The following is an 18,151-nucleotide window of genomic DNA, read 5'->3' as shown; positions in this document are numbered from 1 at the left end:
AAAATATTTCCGAAACTGACGGTAAACACTGCTGACGCACGCATGCATATGACAATATTATTCACAGTGTATTCAAATCACCATGGTGAAATATGCTCCACAACATATCAAACATACATGATCAATTTAATTTGGTTAATAAATGACAATTGAATTTCTTCCCCAGTCAACAAATCACACCCCTTTATATCGCTGATATCCTTCAATGACTCGGAATCTCAACCTCCTTATAACGACTATTATCATGGCTTCATTAGTAAGCCGAACAAAGGCTCGAGATTCAGGTAATGCTAGGAGTCTCTCCATGCTGTGAAGTCGTTGTGTACCAGGTGTGTTTCTGCCGACACAATCTAAACAGCACCTTAATACCGGCCGTGTTGTCGGACTCCACATAGCTAATAATTGGCCTTCACGGGACCACTCAAACCGGACTATTTACATTCGCAGCATAATTGAAGGCGGGCGAGGTGCTCCGGGCCACCTCGCTGATGTGACGGACAGCGGTCAGGAGATCTGAGGACATGGATATATCGTCTTTGTAAACACGTGGATTATAGGAAGTCTGGATTATCGCCGAGGCTAGCTTATCGGGGGATGGCGATCCTATTGGGCTGACTGACACCTTGACCCGTGTCCGGACCGAGTGGAGGGTTTATCAGCACGTTCGACAAACAGTGATGGGAAGGTGTATAGTTGAGTCTGAGACAGTTCAGCTATCCACCCACACATGTATACTTGAGAGAGCGTGTGACATTCTATTGTGTATCACCTCGTCGCTGGACGCTGTAAAGAGACTCAGGTAACAGTGACTCACATTACACCTGGCCTTGTACTCATTCACCCTTGTCTGCGCGTTACGGACAGCTGATGGCCATAACCCACTTCTACACGTTGTTTAAACCACGTATGGATTACATGTGTTGAGATTTGTCACCTCCTTTCATTTTTATCTCAACCTGGATGACCCGGAAGTTAATACCTTACGGCAGACGACGATCGCTGCTCAAGCAGACGACACATTGATGGATACTGCGTTGAACGTGTTGTGGGAGAGATAAAGCGTAGTTCGATAGGCGGTAAGTAATTTAACAAATTACATCTTTTATTGATATTGACAGCTGTGATAACCTTGAGATATATATGGGAGATTGAGATTGGCATACCTTCCTTAAACTCCTGACAGCGTGAACACAGCATCATGCTAACTGGCCCGTACACTGAAGATACTATTATGCGCCATTAAGCTTGACTTCGCCCGATCAATGGCACCTCTCAGGTATGGCTATCATTGAAAGCCTGGTTAAATACGGCGTGCAGCGCGTTTTGTGATTGTCGATTTTATCAATATTCACCATACTCTGTAAAATGGCGCTAGGAATTCCCTTCTAGCCTGGGGCAAATTTAGCCATTTGTGTTTTTTCTAAATGGACATACACAATGGATTTCATGGAGAGATACAAACGTGCAACAGAGACTTCGATGTATGACAAATTAGTTCCACAAGACCGTTAATGGGAGCAGAAAGTTGTCAAAGACGGAAAATTGCATGGGTGATGATACCCTCTGGCTGGTCGACGCCATTGTTGTCTAAATGATTAAGATTCATCTTTCATGTGCATGCAGTCGTTGTGTTAGACAAGCTAGAATCAGCTGTTAGCAACGTCAACAGAAAATAGTGCCAAAATGTCGGTTTAACCCTTCCAACCACTTTCGATGAGAAGACTCAAATGCTGTTAGCTCTTCATCAAGATTACAGGCATCATTGCACGTCAGGTCAGGGCGATAGTTTAGGCTGGTGGTTGTTGATGCGTCTATTCGTAAGCGGTTGGAAACAAAGGTTCGATTCTCATCATACGCACCATTTGTTAAGCCGATCTGTGGTACTGCGAAGTCAGCGTGAAAGACTCACTCATCACTCATCTTGACGTTATATTCATCGTCATGTTTCATTTAGAGGGGCGGTGGGGTAGCCTAGTGGTTAAAGCGGCCGTTCGTCACGCCTAAGGCCCGGGTTCGATTCCCCACATGGGTACAATGTGTGAAGCCCGTTTCTGGTGTCCCTCGCCGTGATATTGCATGAATACTGTTAAAAGCGGCGTAAAACTAAACTCACTCACTCACTCCATGTAGAAGCACATCCTTCTGTCGGACAACAGAAACTTAACACCCGGGTTTGAGGGTGGCGACACATGAAACAAACAAGGAAGGTTATCCGGTGGTGATGTATTTGATACGAATAAATATCATACGTGTTTTTGGGACCGTGTGTCTACAGAGTCTTTATATAAATGTTTGTAAAGTTTTTCAAACACTGTTTGAAATGAATCTATTTTCCCGGCAGTATATGTGGTCTTTTTAATCCAGTTACCGAAGATTCGACTGTGTCATACTTTTGTCGTCAATAACTGCCAAACGGTTAGAAATGTAGACAGATTGACATGCAAATGCATGCAGATAGGTGTTATATTAGATAGCTAGATGGTGTATTAGATTAGCTTGAAACACGTCTTGCTAATCTGACCCTCCAATGTGAATAAAGCGCATACCACGTCCAACATATCTGACCAACCAATCTCTCTGTGTTTATAGGGCATACCGGGTCAAACAAACCTTCTCCACAGATCTGTGTTCATAGTGACTGACTGACTGAATATGGGTTTATGCCGTTTTTAGCAATATTCCAGCAATATCACGACGGGGGACACCACAAATGGTCTTCACAAATTGTACTCGAACCCGGGTCTTCGGCGTGACGAGCCAACGCTTTAGCCACTAGGCTACCTCACCGCCCCGTGTTCATAGTGCATACCACGTCAAACAAATCCGGCCCACTGATCTCTGTGTTTATAGTGCATACCACGTCAAACAAACCTGGTCCGCCGATCTCCGTGTTTATAGTGCATACCACGTCAAACAAATCTGTTCTCCGTGTTTATAGTGCATACCACGTCCAACAAATCTGGCCCACCGATCTCTGTGTTTATAGTGCATACCACGTCAAACAAATCCTGGCCCACCGATCTCCGTGTTTATAGTGCATACCACGTCCAACAAATCTGGCCCACCGATCTCTGTGTTTATAGTGCATACCACGTCAAACAAATCTGGCCCACCGATCTCTGTGTTTATAGTGCATACCACGTCAAACAAATCTGGCCCACCGATCTCTGTGTTTATAGTGCATACCACGTCCAACAAATCTGGCCCACGGATCTCTGTGTTTATAGTGCATACCACGTCAAACAAATCTGGCCCACCGATCTCTGTGTTTATAGCGCATACCACGTCCAACACAATTTTGAAAAGTAACAACCTCCACATCTGTGTCAATGGTGTCAACATTTTCTGCACACGCTCGTAAACTCAAACTTATAACCCTGTAGCAGGTGTTGAGTTTTAATGGTGGCAACAAGGACACCAGTTGTTCATTCTGAAACCTCCACGCAAACGATTATTCCGCTCAGAAAAAAACATCCAATAGTATTACAAACTACCGGAGGCTGAACACATTTTAAAACAAAGCAGATTTTGCTTTGCAAACCAAAGACCTTCAAAAGTGTCCCTTGTCCCTTAATGGCGCTTCCTACTTCGTGTCGGGGAGTAATAAAGTAGCTAGTCCATCCAGCAAAACCTGACACACTATATTTTATGAAGGCTATTTAGAATGTTTGCATCTATAGGCAGCTTTATTACTGCCCTGAGATTGATAGCTGCTTACGCAGTCTAAAAATACACTTATCTCATATAGGGCCTGTCAAACAGCACTGGTCGTACGACGTGAACATTTTAATTACGACAAACCACGCGTTTATATTTCCCCTATAACTGACGTCAAATAATCTGGGGTGTCGTTTGCATTAACTCGCGTACCACTGTTGGTGGTTTATGAAGAATTAAAAGATTCAGATTTGATGTGCCATCGGATTGTGGGGTAATTTTGTGGGAAGTGGTCGTACTTAACGCACCGTTCATACCGCGAGGGCGCTGGGTGTGGATGGGGCAGACACTAGCAGTCAATAATTACCGTTATTTCAGCTCTGAGCTGCACATGTTCAAGTGTAACATTACTAGAGAGTGAGGTGGCGTCCCCGTAATATCGCAGTAAATAACTCCCTGTTCCAGGAAACCCATTGGTTGACTGCATGAGCACGGATGTACGCCGTCCAAAAACGAAAGCAGACACTGGAGTAAGTAAGTGAGTGAGTTGGGTTTTACGCCGCTTTTAGCAATATTCCATCGGTAACACAGAGGGGGGACACCAGAAATGGGCTTCGAAAACTGTACCCATGTGGGGAATCGAACCCCAGTCTTCTGTGTGACGAGCAAATCCATCGCCTTTCAAACTTTTGACACTTGCTAATTTGTGGTGGTATGTTGGGCACCTACCCTTAGTGTCGAAGGGCGATGGGGTAGCCAAGTGGTTAAAGCGTTCGCTCGTCACGCCGAAGACCCGGGTTCGATTCGCCACATGGGTACAATGTGTGAAGCCCATTTCTGGTGTCCCCCGCTGTGATAATGCAGCAATATTGCTATAAGCGGACAAAGACTCACTCACTCACTTAGTGTCGACCAGTGACAGTTCGTTTTTTGCCATCCCTGTTGAGCGCAAAGATAGTAAAGGGGTACATGGTAGAATAGTGGTTAAGACTTTCGATCGTCACGCAAATGAACCTTCCTGGTTTGAATGAAAAATATGAGTGGCGTAAAACCTCCGAATAAGTGCTCACTTAAAGAGGAATAGAAATGAACAAAACTGGGGAATTCGAAATTGATTCAAAACAGTAACATAAAACCAAAATTGTGTTTTAAGTGTTGTTTTACAGCGATTGTAAAACATATCGATCCTAAATGAGGTCAAGCATTATTTGTGTAAGCGGGATGATGTGTTAGGACGTTCATTAACGCGACCTTTATTTAAACAGCTGTGCGAGGGATATCCGTAGACGGGAGTGGAAGATAAATAATAATGTGTATTGATTTAAACATAACAGAAAATCCAGTTACTATGAGGCGATATGGGCTGGCCTGTGTTATGCAGATATGCAGATACACTTAATGTACTCTGGGCGGTGGAGTAGTATAATGGCTAAAGCGTCCGTTTGTCACGCTGAAACTCCGGGTTTGATTCCGATCTCAACATGATTACAATGTGTGAAGCCTATTTCTGGTATTCCCGGCCGTGATATTGAATATTGAAACTATACTCGCTCTGTCAGTCAGTCAGTCAGTCAGTCAGTCACTCACTCACTCACTCACTCACTCACTCACTCACTTAATGCACTCTGTTGAAACAAACATATTGTAGTTTCTACTTTGAAATAAAATTATGTAATTTCGTTACAAGTCATGAAACTATTGCAGCTAATATACCTACCGATCACTAGTAGGTATGAATTATTGATGTACTGTACACCATTAATAGTTTGCATATATCAAGTACAATACGTTTCATGCAGTTGAACCAAATGTACAACCAGGCAGTTTATTTCTTCACACTGTAAGGTTACAATGTTAGTTCTGTCCTTGAAAAGTATGTCTAAACTGTTATGAAGAATCCTCGACTGGAAGGGATAACTCCAAGAACCATCCATATGAGTGAGTGAGTATGGTTTTACGCCGCATTAAGCAATATTCCAGCAATATCACGGCGGGGGACACCAGAAATGGGCTTCACACATTGTGCCCATGTGGGGAATCGAACCCGGGTCTTCGGCGTGACGAGCCAACGCTTTAACCACTTGGCTACCCCACCGCCCCCCATCCATATGAACATGGTGGGATCTTCAGTGGTCCAGCACTATTAAACAGGTTGGCAGTTAAAGAGTTCATGGTGGACAGCATGCCTCGAGCATGATCAGAATCACGCATGCCTTCAAATGGTTCCAATATATCGGTTATGGTGATGAACAACGATACACCACACGTCACAGAGCTAAAGTATGCACGGTGTGGGTTCGAATCCCGAATGGGGCTCAACCCAACAAAAGTACTAGAATCTGTACTTCACTAAGAAAGTGTAATTCCAAATATATCATAACGTTACGTTTGACCACTATCTCAATGGCATTGTGTATTCATAAAGTATGCAGTTCTGAGAAAGCTGAGAACGCTCTAATGAACGAACTGACAACACTTATAACAGTTTCGGTAACCTGGGTTCCAAGGCATATGAATCCTGATCAGAAGAGTCTCAGAATCATCACCTCTCCTGCGGTGTTGAATCAGACCCGGCGGGTTTTATTGAGCGATTTGTAACCTTGAATTATTAGCTTTGGTATCATCACTATGGAGAAGCTAATCTTGCAGTGGAAACATACTTGTCTCCTCCATGGAAAACCATGTTCAGTCTTCGGGCCGGCCGTTATAATTATTGGTCAATATGATGTTAATCTGCTTTGTTAAGTGTTTGACGGTATGGACACCGGAATTGGGCTTCCACCATAAACGTCTTGAGATGCAATGCATGACTAGATTTGAACTCACTGATCACCATCCATATTCACTGTCACACTTCCATCTCTTCCTGAAAGTGAAGAAATGGCAAGCAGTATGCAAGTGATGATCACGTCATTTGTGCTCTGCGGAACTTTTCACACCGACGGGAGGAAGCCTTCTCCATGATCGGGATCCCTGCATTCCATCGTTGTCGGTGTGGACCTCAAAGGGGAAAAACAGTTAGCAACCGCTCAACAAAGCTCAGAACTTTTCAACCACCCGCCTATGTAATACTAACAAACTACAAACAGGCAATTAACGAACAAAGAATATCAAAACTCCTATCCCTGGTGGTTAGAGAGCGCGTTCACCATGTCGCCAGCTGAAAGCGTCTATCGTGCAACCGTAACAGCCGCCACACCCGAATACGCGCTAAGGAATATCAATATTTAATATTTCATTCACATCGTCACGCTCTGTTGGACGTGAAGTTAATGGGGCGAGGTAACATCGTGTTTATATACAGTGACTAACCTTTAGGACTACCGCGTAATTATAAAATTGCTTTCCAAATTACCCCGGCAAAACTAAAGGGAGATGTTTCGCCTGATAACATTGACAAAGGCTGGTGTGTACCCGAGCGTGTTGAAGACACTGTGTTTATGTGATGGAGTGAGAAGCTCATTAGTTGGGGATACACAGAGGTGATCTCTGGAAGCATAATGGATGCTCACACTGAGAATGGAGATATTAGTGACCATGTTTGTGGGGATGCATCTTGTGCAGTTCTCGACTGAGAGGGGCGGATGGTAACCACGACGTACAACAGGTATTGTGGCAACTTCACTATTTGACCAGGTAATCTGAATTTGATTTGCAGCCGACAGGTAAATTAATTTTGAACAGCCTGTCGGATAGCATATGGTTCGTTCGCCCTTCACGCGTATCATCAGGGCTGGGTGCCTCGATATAAGACTCTTCACGTATAACGTGTGTAACATATACTTCCCGTCTAATAGTGATTTTTCTGAATGTATCCAAAACATGTATGGTATTACAAGCGAGCTCACATACGAGTGTTCTGTAGAAGAAGAAGAGACGTTATTCTCATAAATCACATGTCATGACACAGATAATATTGCTATTTGTGTATTTTTACATGACAACAACGAAGCAGATACAAGTGTGTACGTACATGATACATTTCATTTGTACAAACACAAACCTTTCTTAATATGACATTGTATGTATGTACATTCCACCACGTTCCCTCAGGTCTGAGAATCAACAGAGTCTCATAGTGCCATCATGGAAGAAAATGTCCTTTGGTTACAAGTCCTTTAGTGTTGCAGCTGCCACTAAATGGAACTTACTGCCAGATTTTCTCAAAGACGCCCAGTCGTTGGAACAATTTAAGTGTCTCCTAAAGACCCATCTGTTCCATTTGTACTTTTAAAGTCACCTTGTACTGTTACAAGTTTTTTACTTCTTTTCCTTGACTCTTGTATGCGCTATGAGCACGCCCCAGTGGAGTTTGGGCGCCATATAAATGGACATTATATATATATATAATATATTTGGCTAATTTTAAAGTAAGTGGTGCATAACTCGATTTCAAAATTGATAAAAACTTATCTACTTATTGATATTAACAACCATACTCAGGTAGATATTTTTCCTTTGGATGACTTGGGCATGTAATCTTGATGTGATGTTCATCGCACACTTCTTCATTACAGCATCTACATTATTTGTCAGATAAACGATGCTACTCCAGTTTCTAGAGTAGGGTAATCTATGATTAGCTTTAAAAGCGGATTTACCATGTTCCAGGATTTGTAGGTCGTTCCAAAAGATAAGGATCTAAATGATTTTTGCTGTGAAAAATGTTTGTAATATGTGCCTCATGAAGAAGTATCTAAAGTTTCACTCCAAGATTGACGACACTGGTTATTCAGAACCCTTTCATCTGTAGCTTTTAAAACATTTGTAGAAGCAATAAACTCCATATATATCCATATGTATATCCATACACAATAATCCAGAATCCCGCAGGTTATTTCCTATTGCTGTCTAAACTTCAAATAAGGAAGGTGGACCTAAGGATATACATGCGAGATTATTTTTATATGACAGTTTGTACTCGTGTTAAGTCATCCCTCGCCCTATACACATGGTATTTCGCTACATTAAGTGGCATTTATTCTGTGATTAATGGACATGAGATGTCTCTAATTGACCTATCTAAACTTCTTAGCAGTACTCCTACTGCCTTCAATTTGTTTGTCAACGGATAGCGCTAATCCTGGAACGTTCTGTATATAAACACAGGGCTGATAAAAATGGTAGCAATTATCCGGATTTTGACTTTTATCCACTACCTTGACACTATCTTCCGCCTATCGTAATGACCATCATGGTATAAGGGGCTGTATCAGGCCCTTATCGGTCGTTGTCGCCATACTGGAGATTTACCGCCCGACGGGTCTCTGTCTCTCGCTTCACTATTGATTACAGCGCACGGTCGCTAGCGCAGCTGACCAAATGCAGCTGACATCGCGGCTGACCGAAATCGGTTGTATTTGATCAAAGCCTGTTTATTTTGTGTGCATGGTACGATTTTTAAAAAGAAGGTATTCATTAATTTACAATAACAGCTCCCCGGTTACCGAAATTTAAGGGCACGTGATTATTCTGAGCGTACTTACAGTCAATAATGATAATGTTGTATTGCACTTATTTCCAATGTAGCACTGCTCAAAGGCGCTGTCCATGAGTCTGCATTTGTGTTTTGTTGTAGTGGGCAAAAACAAATGAGTCTTTCATTTTGATTTGGAGACATCAAGTGTCTGACTTGTTCTGATCTCTTCTGGCGAACTGTTCCACAGCAAATGTCCAGCAATTGCGAAAGATCTGTTACCATAAGTCTTGGTTCTGGTTATATGGAGCCTGCAAATATATGTACAAAGAGCCGAGATGATTGGCCCAGTCTTCCCTAACGCCAGTCTTCCCTAACGGAGTTACGTCCCTTTGGAAGGTCAGGAACCTCTCAATAACCTCTCAATATGGCCGGGGTCGGGTGGTCAGGCTCGGTGACTTGGTTGATACATGTCATCGGCTCCCAATTGCGCAGATCGATGCTCATGCCGTTGATCACTGAATTGTCTGGTCCAGACTCGATTATTTACAGACCGCCGCCATATAGCTGGAATATTGCTGAGTGCGGCGTAACACTAAACTCACTCACTCACTTAATATGGCCCTCCTAATGTTTCTTACCATTGTCGCGTTGCCTCCAAAGCGGTTGGGGTACCTCAAGGGTCTGACACGATATGCGGCGTCAAACATCCATGTGTCCGACCTACACCAGCCTCGCTGACTTACTTGATGCATGCCATTATATCCCAAATGCGTAGATCGATGCTGATGATATCTGACAATCCAGATTATTAACATATATAGCTGGAAAGGTGTTGAGTGCGGCGTTATAAAACAAACAACAACGGTTTGTGTTTTGTTCTCACAATGAGCCGACGTCCCGTAATATGGCTGCACGAAACAGCGTGGTTAAATAGTGTACAATTACAAACGTTACCAAAACCTTACTAGGCTGAAAACAGTCACCGTGAAAAAAAGTAAACGTTAAGTCCAAAACACGGTTATGGTTATCGTATCAAATAAATCACCAGTTCTCTTATGTTTCATTTTTAGACACCACCAAACGCGTGTAAATACGCCCTACAGTGTAGTTTCCAAAGAGACCCTCAACAAGACTCACCAGCTATACTAATTCTTGCCTCAGATCAATGGAACCACTCACTACACTACAGGTGACATCATTAATGTGCAGTAACTATAATCTGCGTCTGGTTTCTCTTTATCCCTAATAAAGATTAAGGAATAGATCAGAGATATCATGTATCGCATGTTAAGTAGCGGTTACTGGTTAAGCAGACAATGAATATATCGGAGAGTAGTGAAATCTAATCGCCATGTTCCAATGTCCCCAATGGATGTCACAACATCTCCAGGGCGGTGGGGTAGGTTAGTGGTTAAAGCGTTCGCTTGTCACGGCGAAGACCCGGATTCGATTCTCCACATGGGTACAATGTGCGAAGCCCATTTCTGGTGTCCCCCGCCGTGATATTGCTGGAATATTGCCAAAAGCGGCGTAAAACTCACTCACTCACAATAAGCAGCCAAGGGGCACGTATGGTGCAGTCGTTCAAAACGCCTCAATTCGTTTTGCAAAGTTGCGTCCCTTGGGAACGCCAGGAACTTATGATCAAGGGTTGGAATCACAGATTCGCCGTGATTATGTTACTAGGTTTGTCAGTGCCCGAGGCCATGCGCTCCCATGCGCTTTTATCCCACATTAAACCGGCCTTAAACTCACTCACTCACTCACAACATATCCCGAGTTGTATGGTTTCTGGGGACCGCGGTGACCCGGCGACTAATCCAGGTATTACACAGCTACTGACCGTCAGCTGTCCCCAGTAACCCCTCCAATAAACCCTGTATTACCTGCTATTAGCTGCCACAAATCCCTACAGGGTCAGTGTGTGGATGCGTTAGTGAAGTTTGTTTTGCGAATCAGAGAAACATTGGAGTCTCCTAGAGCTGAGCCTGAAACAACATCACCTTTCACGAGGAAAGTATCTCAGCGCCAGTCAAACATCAAAGCACATACAGGTAAATGTAAATGTAGGTGATACCTGCGGGTGACGTCATCTCTCACACCTGTCTCTTCGCTTCTCGGCACAGCTGCGTTAATATCACGGGGCGTGACTGCGGGGCGAGGTGAACACGTACCATTAACACAGAGATGTGACATTTGGTCTTACGTGTATCTACGTTCGTATATCATCGGTTAAGTAGAACATATGTTTTTATAATAGCCCTTCTGATCTGGTAGTTTCAGTGCAGTGATGACAGCGAGTGCTGGGGATTTCATCGCAATATATCCTTCTGATTTATTACGAGACTTTAGCGAGACATCGAGACAATGTCACGGTCAAACATTGTTGTTATTTGATTTTTGTCGTGAACCGTTATGAACATATTCGTTGTGTATGTATTCTGGTGGAAATCCTGTATTAATCGTAGAGGCCGTATTCTGTTGTTGTCGGGTAAGGTAGCCAAGTGGTTAAGGTGTTCGCTAGTAGCATAGTAGACCCAGTTTCTTTTCCACCTAGTTTATCAGACACGCTATTGGTGTTCCGCAGAGTAATATCTCAGTAATATACTTAAATTATGACCCCATCTGATCGTATGTTGGGATCAGAGTTGTTACGGTTGTCAGTGGCTTTAAGCAATGTTCCAGCATCATTTAACACACATACGGACGCACGCACGCACACACGCACGTAGGTACACATGCACACACGCACGCACACACACAAAATGTACATCCATGGAGAATCGAACCCGGACCTTCAATGTGACAAGTGAATGCGTTTCCATTAGGCTATCCCTCCACCTGACAATTCGAGTTGATAACTTGGGTTTAACTCCAATTAAATCAATATTTTCATCACGACTTGTAACATAAGTGGAAAACCTAAAACGATAAATGTCCAAGAAGGTTTATTGATCGTAAGCATTTCGAGCTTCTGATTCAAACCTAGGTCAACGAGTCCTGACATATCTAAGGGACGTAACACCGTACAGCTAACTGCGTCACAATGACCCCCTGGATCTCGTGTTCAACTCTCCACCCAACGAAAAAGTACAAGCAGCTGTCCGACAAACGCGTCATTTACTACAGTAAAAGGTCCTTGGGCCAGGTACATACGTTATGTCAAGATTTACCTTAAAGCTCGTTAATGTACAGATACTAACGTCAACCGTTCTTACTAGAATGTGGCGTTGATTAGTTTTATATTGGAGTGCCATTATCACCTAGCAAAGCCTGCCATAGGTATGTCTGGGCCTCTATTTATACACGACACTAGGAGGAAGACGGAAATGAAACCGATACCTCCGACAGAGTGTGTTTCTATAAACACGATCGCAAGCAAGACGTTTTGGGCCTGAGGGTGTTCGCGAGGTTCAAGGTACGACGGTATTTTACGTCATCAGCTGCTTGTTGCATACTACTCAATAGTAATCTGAATGTCGTTGCCTGTAGTGAGTGAGTGAGTTTAGTTTTACGCCGCTTTTAGCACTATTCTAGCAATATCTCGGCCAGGGACACCAGATATTGGCTTCAAGCATTGTACCCATGTGGGGAATCGAACCCACTGCTTTGATGGGACGAGCGCGCCAGACAAAAACCGGTTGCCCCCTATATTATGCTTGAGTATTGGTATTGGTGATTCAGAAACATCATTATAACAAAATTATTCAGGGTTTGATTAGATCAGATTATCTTACTTAGTTTGTAGAATTTCATGACATGAACGGTAATAGTTATTCAGTCAACATCCGTGTATGGTGAATGGTGTTTTTTGTTGTTGTTTTTGTTTGTTTGTTTCGTTCAAAATAACACTCCAGCTAATTCACGACTAGGGACACCAGAATGGGACACTTAGCGATATTCCAACTAACGCCTGGAAATAATCGAGTCTTGATCAGACAATCCAGTGATTAATTACCACCACGAGCATCGATCTATGCAATTGGGATAAGCTGACAACCAAGTCAGCTAGCCTCACGACCTGATCTCATGAGTCGATTATTACTATAAGCATGGGGTGCAAAGATTAACTCTATTTGATTCAAACATGACCATCTGCATGACCAGAACAACATTTAACCACCCGGCTTCTCCTCTTCCCCAAATAGATAGAAATATGAGATTTTCATAGATAGAGATATATAATCGATAGAAATAACAGATTTCGACATGTTGTCCTGCGCGTGTTTTGGACCAGGATATGCTAACCCTTTCGCGAACGCGAGGTGACGTCACTAAGTTTCAGTGTTCCGTTAATAAATAACATTTTTCACGGCTATTCTAGGTTTGATTTCAGTGAGTCTGTTTCGTCGGATAATCGAGACTGGTTATTCTCTGTCGTTGCGCTGAATAGTTACGCAAAGTGAAATGTCTCAGTATCCCCTACAAAAATTGAGTACTGTAGTAGAATAACATTTTCGAGGAACGGAGAACGTGGGATTACTTCAATAATACAAAGGGAGTACTTTAATGCAGAACATAAAGAAAGAAAGGTGTCACCTGGTCTCACGTTTCCGGGACTTTCTATCACCAAAATCAAATTATCTTTCATCATCTGCTGTCGTATTAAAACGCATATTGGTCGAGTTAGCAGAACAATTCTGGTCTAGCGTTTACGGCGCCAAATTCAGCAAAGCAAAATATTATAGTTTCCTCCCTATACTTCGGTTGGCGGCGGTATATAATTGCCTTGGTGCAGTGCCCGCTGTCAGCAGATCGTATTTTCAGAAGGTCAACAGTGTATCTGGTAATCCTGCAGAACTTCCAGTGAAGCAGAATAACAAATTACGCCACGCTCCACGAAGTTTATTTTCGGAGTTCCATCTAAATTTCAAATATTAGCCCGTGCAATATTAATCCACTTGACGGGGGAATTATTATTGATTTATGACTAGAAAAAGTAACGAGTGTTCATTGTGACATGATTTCGGTGATGGAGTCCGTCTGTTGGACACGTACAAGTATGTTATGACGGCGAGACATTCATAAATCAAGATGGCGTCTGGACGAAGCACTCGCTAATCAGCCGACACATAAAACAGGACATAAGAAGGATACATCATGGCGGACAAACACTTGGGTTGATGTTTTAAGTGGCAGTATGACCCAATGGGGCAGTTGTCTTTCTGTTCAGCGTTAACAATGGACTCTTGGCATTGCTGACCTGGAACCTACACACACCACCATCTTTTGGCCAAGTCAACAATAACATAATGGACCTTCAAGGTGTTGTTTATTGCCTCATCGACCCGTGAAGATCCGGGTTAGAATTGATCTTCAGCAACCTTCTTGTCGTAAGAGGCGACTAACGGGATCGGGTGGTCAGGCTCGATGACTTGGTTGACACATGTCATCAGTTCCCAATTGCACAGATCATTGCTCATGTTGTTGATCACTGGATTGTCTGGTCCAGACTCGATTATTTACAGACCGCTGCCATATAGCTGGAATATTGCTGTGTGCGGCGTAAAACTGAACTCACTCAATCAGTCATATTGACAGAGGGCTTAGTTACATGTCATCGTATCCCAGTTGTGTAGATCGATGATCATGCTGTTGACCACTGGATTGTTTTGACTCGATTATTTACAGACCGCCGCCATATAGCTGGAATATCTTACCATGATGGAATATGTGGCGTTAAACTTATTTTACGTCACTTATTGCCTCATCATACGTGTATAAAAATACATTCCTTTTATGGTTTCAGCAGTTTTACAACAGAACTCCCATACCTTCCTATTATTAAACACCACGGGTGAAAAGTAGTTATTTCTTTAAGAATCAACGTGGTAATGTATGCATATCAATGACTTCAAAAGTAGTGGTTTAATTTCATTCATGTCGTAACAAAATTCAATGTCATTTCTTGGTCGTGCGTCAGAACATCACGCCACATAATCAAGCATTCATAGTGATATAAACGGGAGACTGTAGCCAGTTTTCTGAACAACTTGCCCAGGAGTATCATAAACCTATTTTGCTGCATGATGTGTTTTCCCCTGCGTAGCGGTGAAATTAGGGTTGAGCGGTTTCTATGTAATACTCCCTGAAACTCTATCTTTAATACTGTGTTGAATATGCCCTCACTGTTCCAGTCTCCCTATTGTGGGAGCAATATCCTTACAGGGTATTCTGTTGAACTCCGCGCTCTGCCTTTCATTCAATAGTGTAATAGGTTTTTGCAAAGACGTAACCATCGGTCCTTTGGCGTTCGTTTTGAAAATTAGATTGCTTTTTCAGCGCAGGAGGAACATTCCTTTACAATAAACGCTATTTGTATATTAATTGTACGGTGTGTGATACACCCATTGCGATGTAAAGTAGCTAGTTAGCAGTGCCCAGAGGACATTGTAGTCCGCTTCTTGTTTCTCTGATATCTTTACCGCTTACGTTATGCTGACGCCATTGATTCTGCATGCTTCAGAGAGGATGATTAAATGGATGGCAGTAAACTGAGTATGGACGTTGTGATGTGGACAGATCGGCTTACAAAACAACCATAAAAAGGTTAAGTGGATTAAGGCAAGGTAAAAATCTAAAATGATGCCAATATAAGCGATATTATTCTTTCGAAGATTGTAAGAAATCTCTGCTAAAAGCAGATTTCTTTTTACGATACCGACCAGATCGGCTCCAATGTATTAATGTGAACATTATCAGATAATGATGGTGCCAGGTGTTCGCGAAATGGTGGGCGTAGGCTGCTCCACTGGTGGTGCTGGTCCCGAACACAAGGAAACATATTGTTCTGGGACACGGGAATGTAATCTTATGATACAAATCAAAACCTCTTTGCTGCTAACTGATGCGTCAAATGTATACCATAAAGGTTTTAAAAAGCATTACTAAGCTCGTGAATGCTGGAACTCTGATGAAAAACGTTTGGACAATTGACGTGTGACGCTCTTAGACGTCTTTGTCGAAAGAGCAGCACGAGCTCAGGTTTACCTCTAAATGCTGGAGCTGCTGGAATGTGTTAGTCACAAGGAAAGGTTGACTACTGCTACTGCTACTGCTACTGTTACAGCTACTGCTACAGCTACAGCTACTGCTACTGCTACAGCTACTGCTACTGCTACAGCTACTGCTACTGCTACTGCTACTGCTACTGCTACAGCTACAGCTACTGTTACAGCTACTGCTACTGCTACTGCTACTGCTTACTGCTACTGCTACTGTTACAGCTACTGCTACTGTTACAGCTACTGCTACTGCTACAGCTACTGCTACAGCTACAGCTACTGCTACAGCTACAGCTACTGCTGGCTACAGCTACTGCTACAGCTACTGCTACTGCTACTACTGCTACAGCTACTGCTACTGCTACTGCTACACCTACAGCTACTGCTACTGCTACTGCTACAGCTACACTACTGCTACTGCTACAGCTACTGCTACTGCTACAGCTACACCTACTGCTACAGCTACAGCTACTGCTACTGCTACACCTACACCTACTGCTCCTGCTACACCTACTGCTACAGCTACACCTACTGCTACTGCTACAGCTACTGCTACTGCTACTGCTACTAATCGTCCCTTTTGTCATACAGTCATGTGAATACTTTGTTGTCACTCTTGATTCTACGATGGCGATGAGGCTACTTCACATGCCTCTATTTTATTTCTAGCTGAGTTTGGGGAAATCAGTGGAAGGGAACAGGCTATTTGACAATTATTGAACTCTATTCGATATACCTCCGACATAGTTTGAAGGTAAATGTCCTGGCTAGTTTGTCGTAACACGCAGCGAAAATCGTTAATATGCGTATTCTTTGTTTGAGGGGTGGGTGGGGTGAGGAAATAGAAGGATCATGCTTGATAATTATAAATACTCTTGGAAACGAATGAGGGAACACACGAAAGTACAAATGTTCCTTTATTTATTCCCAGAATTTCACCCACAGTGCAATACATGCCTTGTGAAGAATTCTGGAAACGAATAAAGGAACACTGGAACTTTCATGTGTTGCCTTACTCGTTTCCGTGAGTATAGTTTGTTGTAGCTTGTTTTGCTGATCGGTATAGGTGAGTGAGTGAGTGAGTTTATTTTTACGCTGCACTCAGCAATATTCCAGCTATATGGCGGCGGTCTGTAAATAATCGAGTCTGGACCAGACAATCCAGTGATCAACAGCATGGGCATCGATCTGCGCAATTGGGAACCGATGCCATGTGTCAACCAAGCTAGCGAGCCTGACCACCCGATCCCGTTAGTCGCCCCTTACGACAAGCATGGGTTACTGAAGATGGGTATAGGTATTACACAAGGCGTTTGAACAGCAATGTTTAGGTTAGTTGTGCCAATTAGACTGAGATGAAAATAGAAACGACAAAACCCATTCCACATCAATTAAAGGAGGTTAAAAGTTAGCCCAAGGTAACGAAACCTGAAATTTGATATGGCCACAAAGCGGCCATCTTTGATTTTCGATAATATAGTCATCAGAAAACCTTGCACGCAAATGCCTCGGGGAAGAAAACTAGCATACAACATTCTTAATTGCCATTTGCTAGCGAATTCGTTAAGATAAACCCATCCTATCTGTCGAAACAGCTAAAGCACAATGTGGTTGTTCAAAATGGCCTGATTAAGGTCAGGAGTGAGATGTGTATTGCACAGTCGGGCGAAGAACATCTGTTGAAGAGTCGTCCTGCATATTCATTTCAGCTGAAGGTTTTGACATTAGGTCACGTCCACTTGTAAAGCGGAAATGGAAATATCAATGGTAGTGGATCAAAACTGGCATGCGGCTTTTGTATGTCGGAATCGTATGAATATCACTGCATACTAACGAGGCAGGCTTGAATTAATCGACCGCATTCCCATACCATCCTATAAATAAAGACTGGTAGTTATTTCTTTGAGAATCAACATGGAAATGTATGCATATCAAGAACTTCAAAAGTAGCTGTTTAATTTCATTCATTTCGCTACAGAATTCAATGTCGTATCCTGGGACCCGATCCACAAAGCGTTCGTAACGTTACGACCTATCTATTCACGACATCGTTGACTTACGAATGACGTAA

General features: G+C 42.9%; 1 protein-coding gene across 2 annotated transcripts in view; it reads left to right on the top strand.

Moving 5' to 3' along the window:
• The first annotated feature begins 319 nt into the window (after positions 1–319).
• Positions 320–18,151, top strand: part of LOC124292098 — a 98,561-nt gene continuing 80,729 nt past the window's right edge. Inside the window, exon 1 of one of the 2 annotated variants that reach the window (XM_046729137.1) lies at positions 320–1,076. The gene's annotated coding sequence lies outside the window, so the exon portion shown is untranslated. Of the gene's footprint in view, positions 1,077–7,003; positions 7,265–18,151 lie in introns of those variants that run through there. The other variant, XM_046729138.1, reaches the window with a different exon arrangement.

This window comes from Haliotis rubra, unplaced genomic scaffold, assembly GCF_003918875.1.
Source record: "Haliotis rubra isolate DU_JTF1 unplaced genomic scaffold, ASM391887v1 Scf507, whole genome shotgun sequence".
Taxonomy (NCBI): Eukaryota; Metazoa; Mollusca; class Gastropoda; order Lepetellida; family Haliotidae; genus Haliotis; species Haliotis rubra.
The sequence above is the reverse complement of the archived record's forward strand: the minus strand, read 5'-3'. Positions and strand labels throughout refer to the sequence as shown.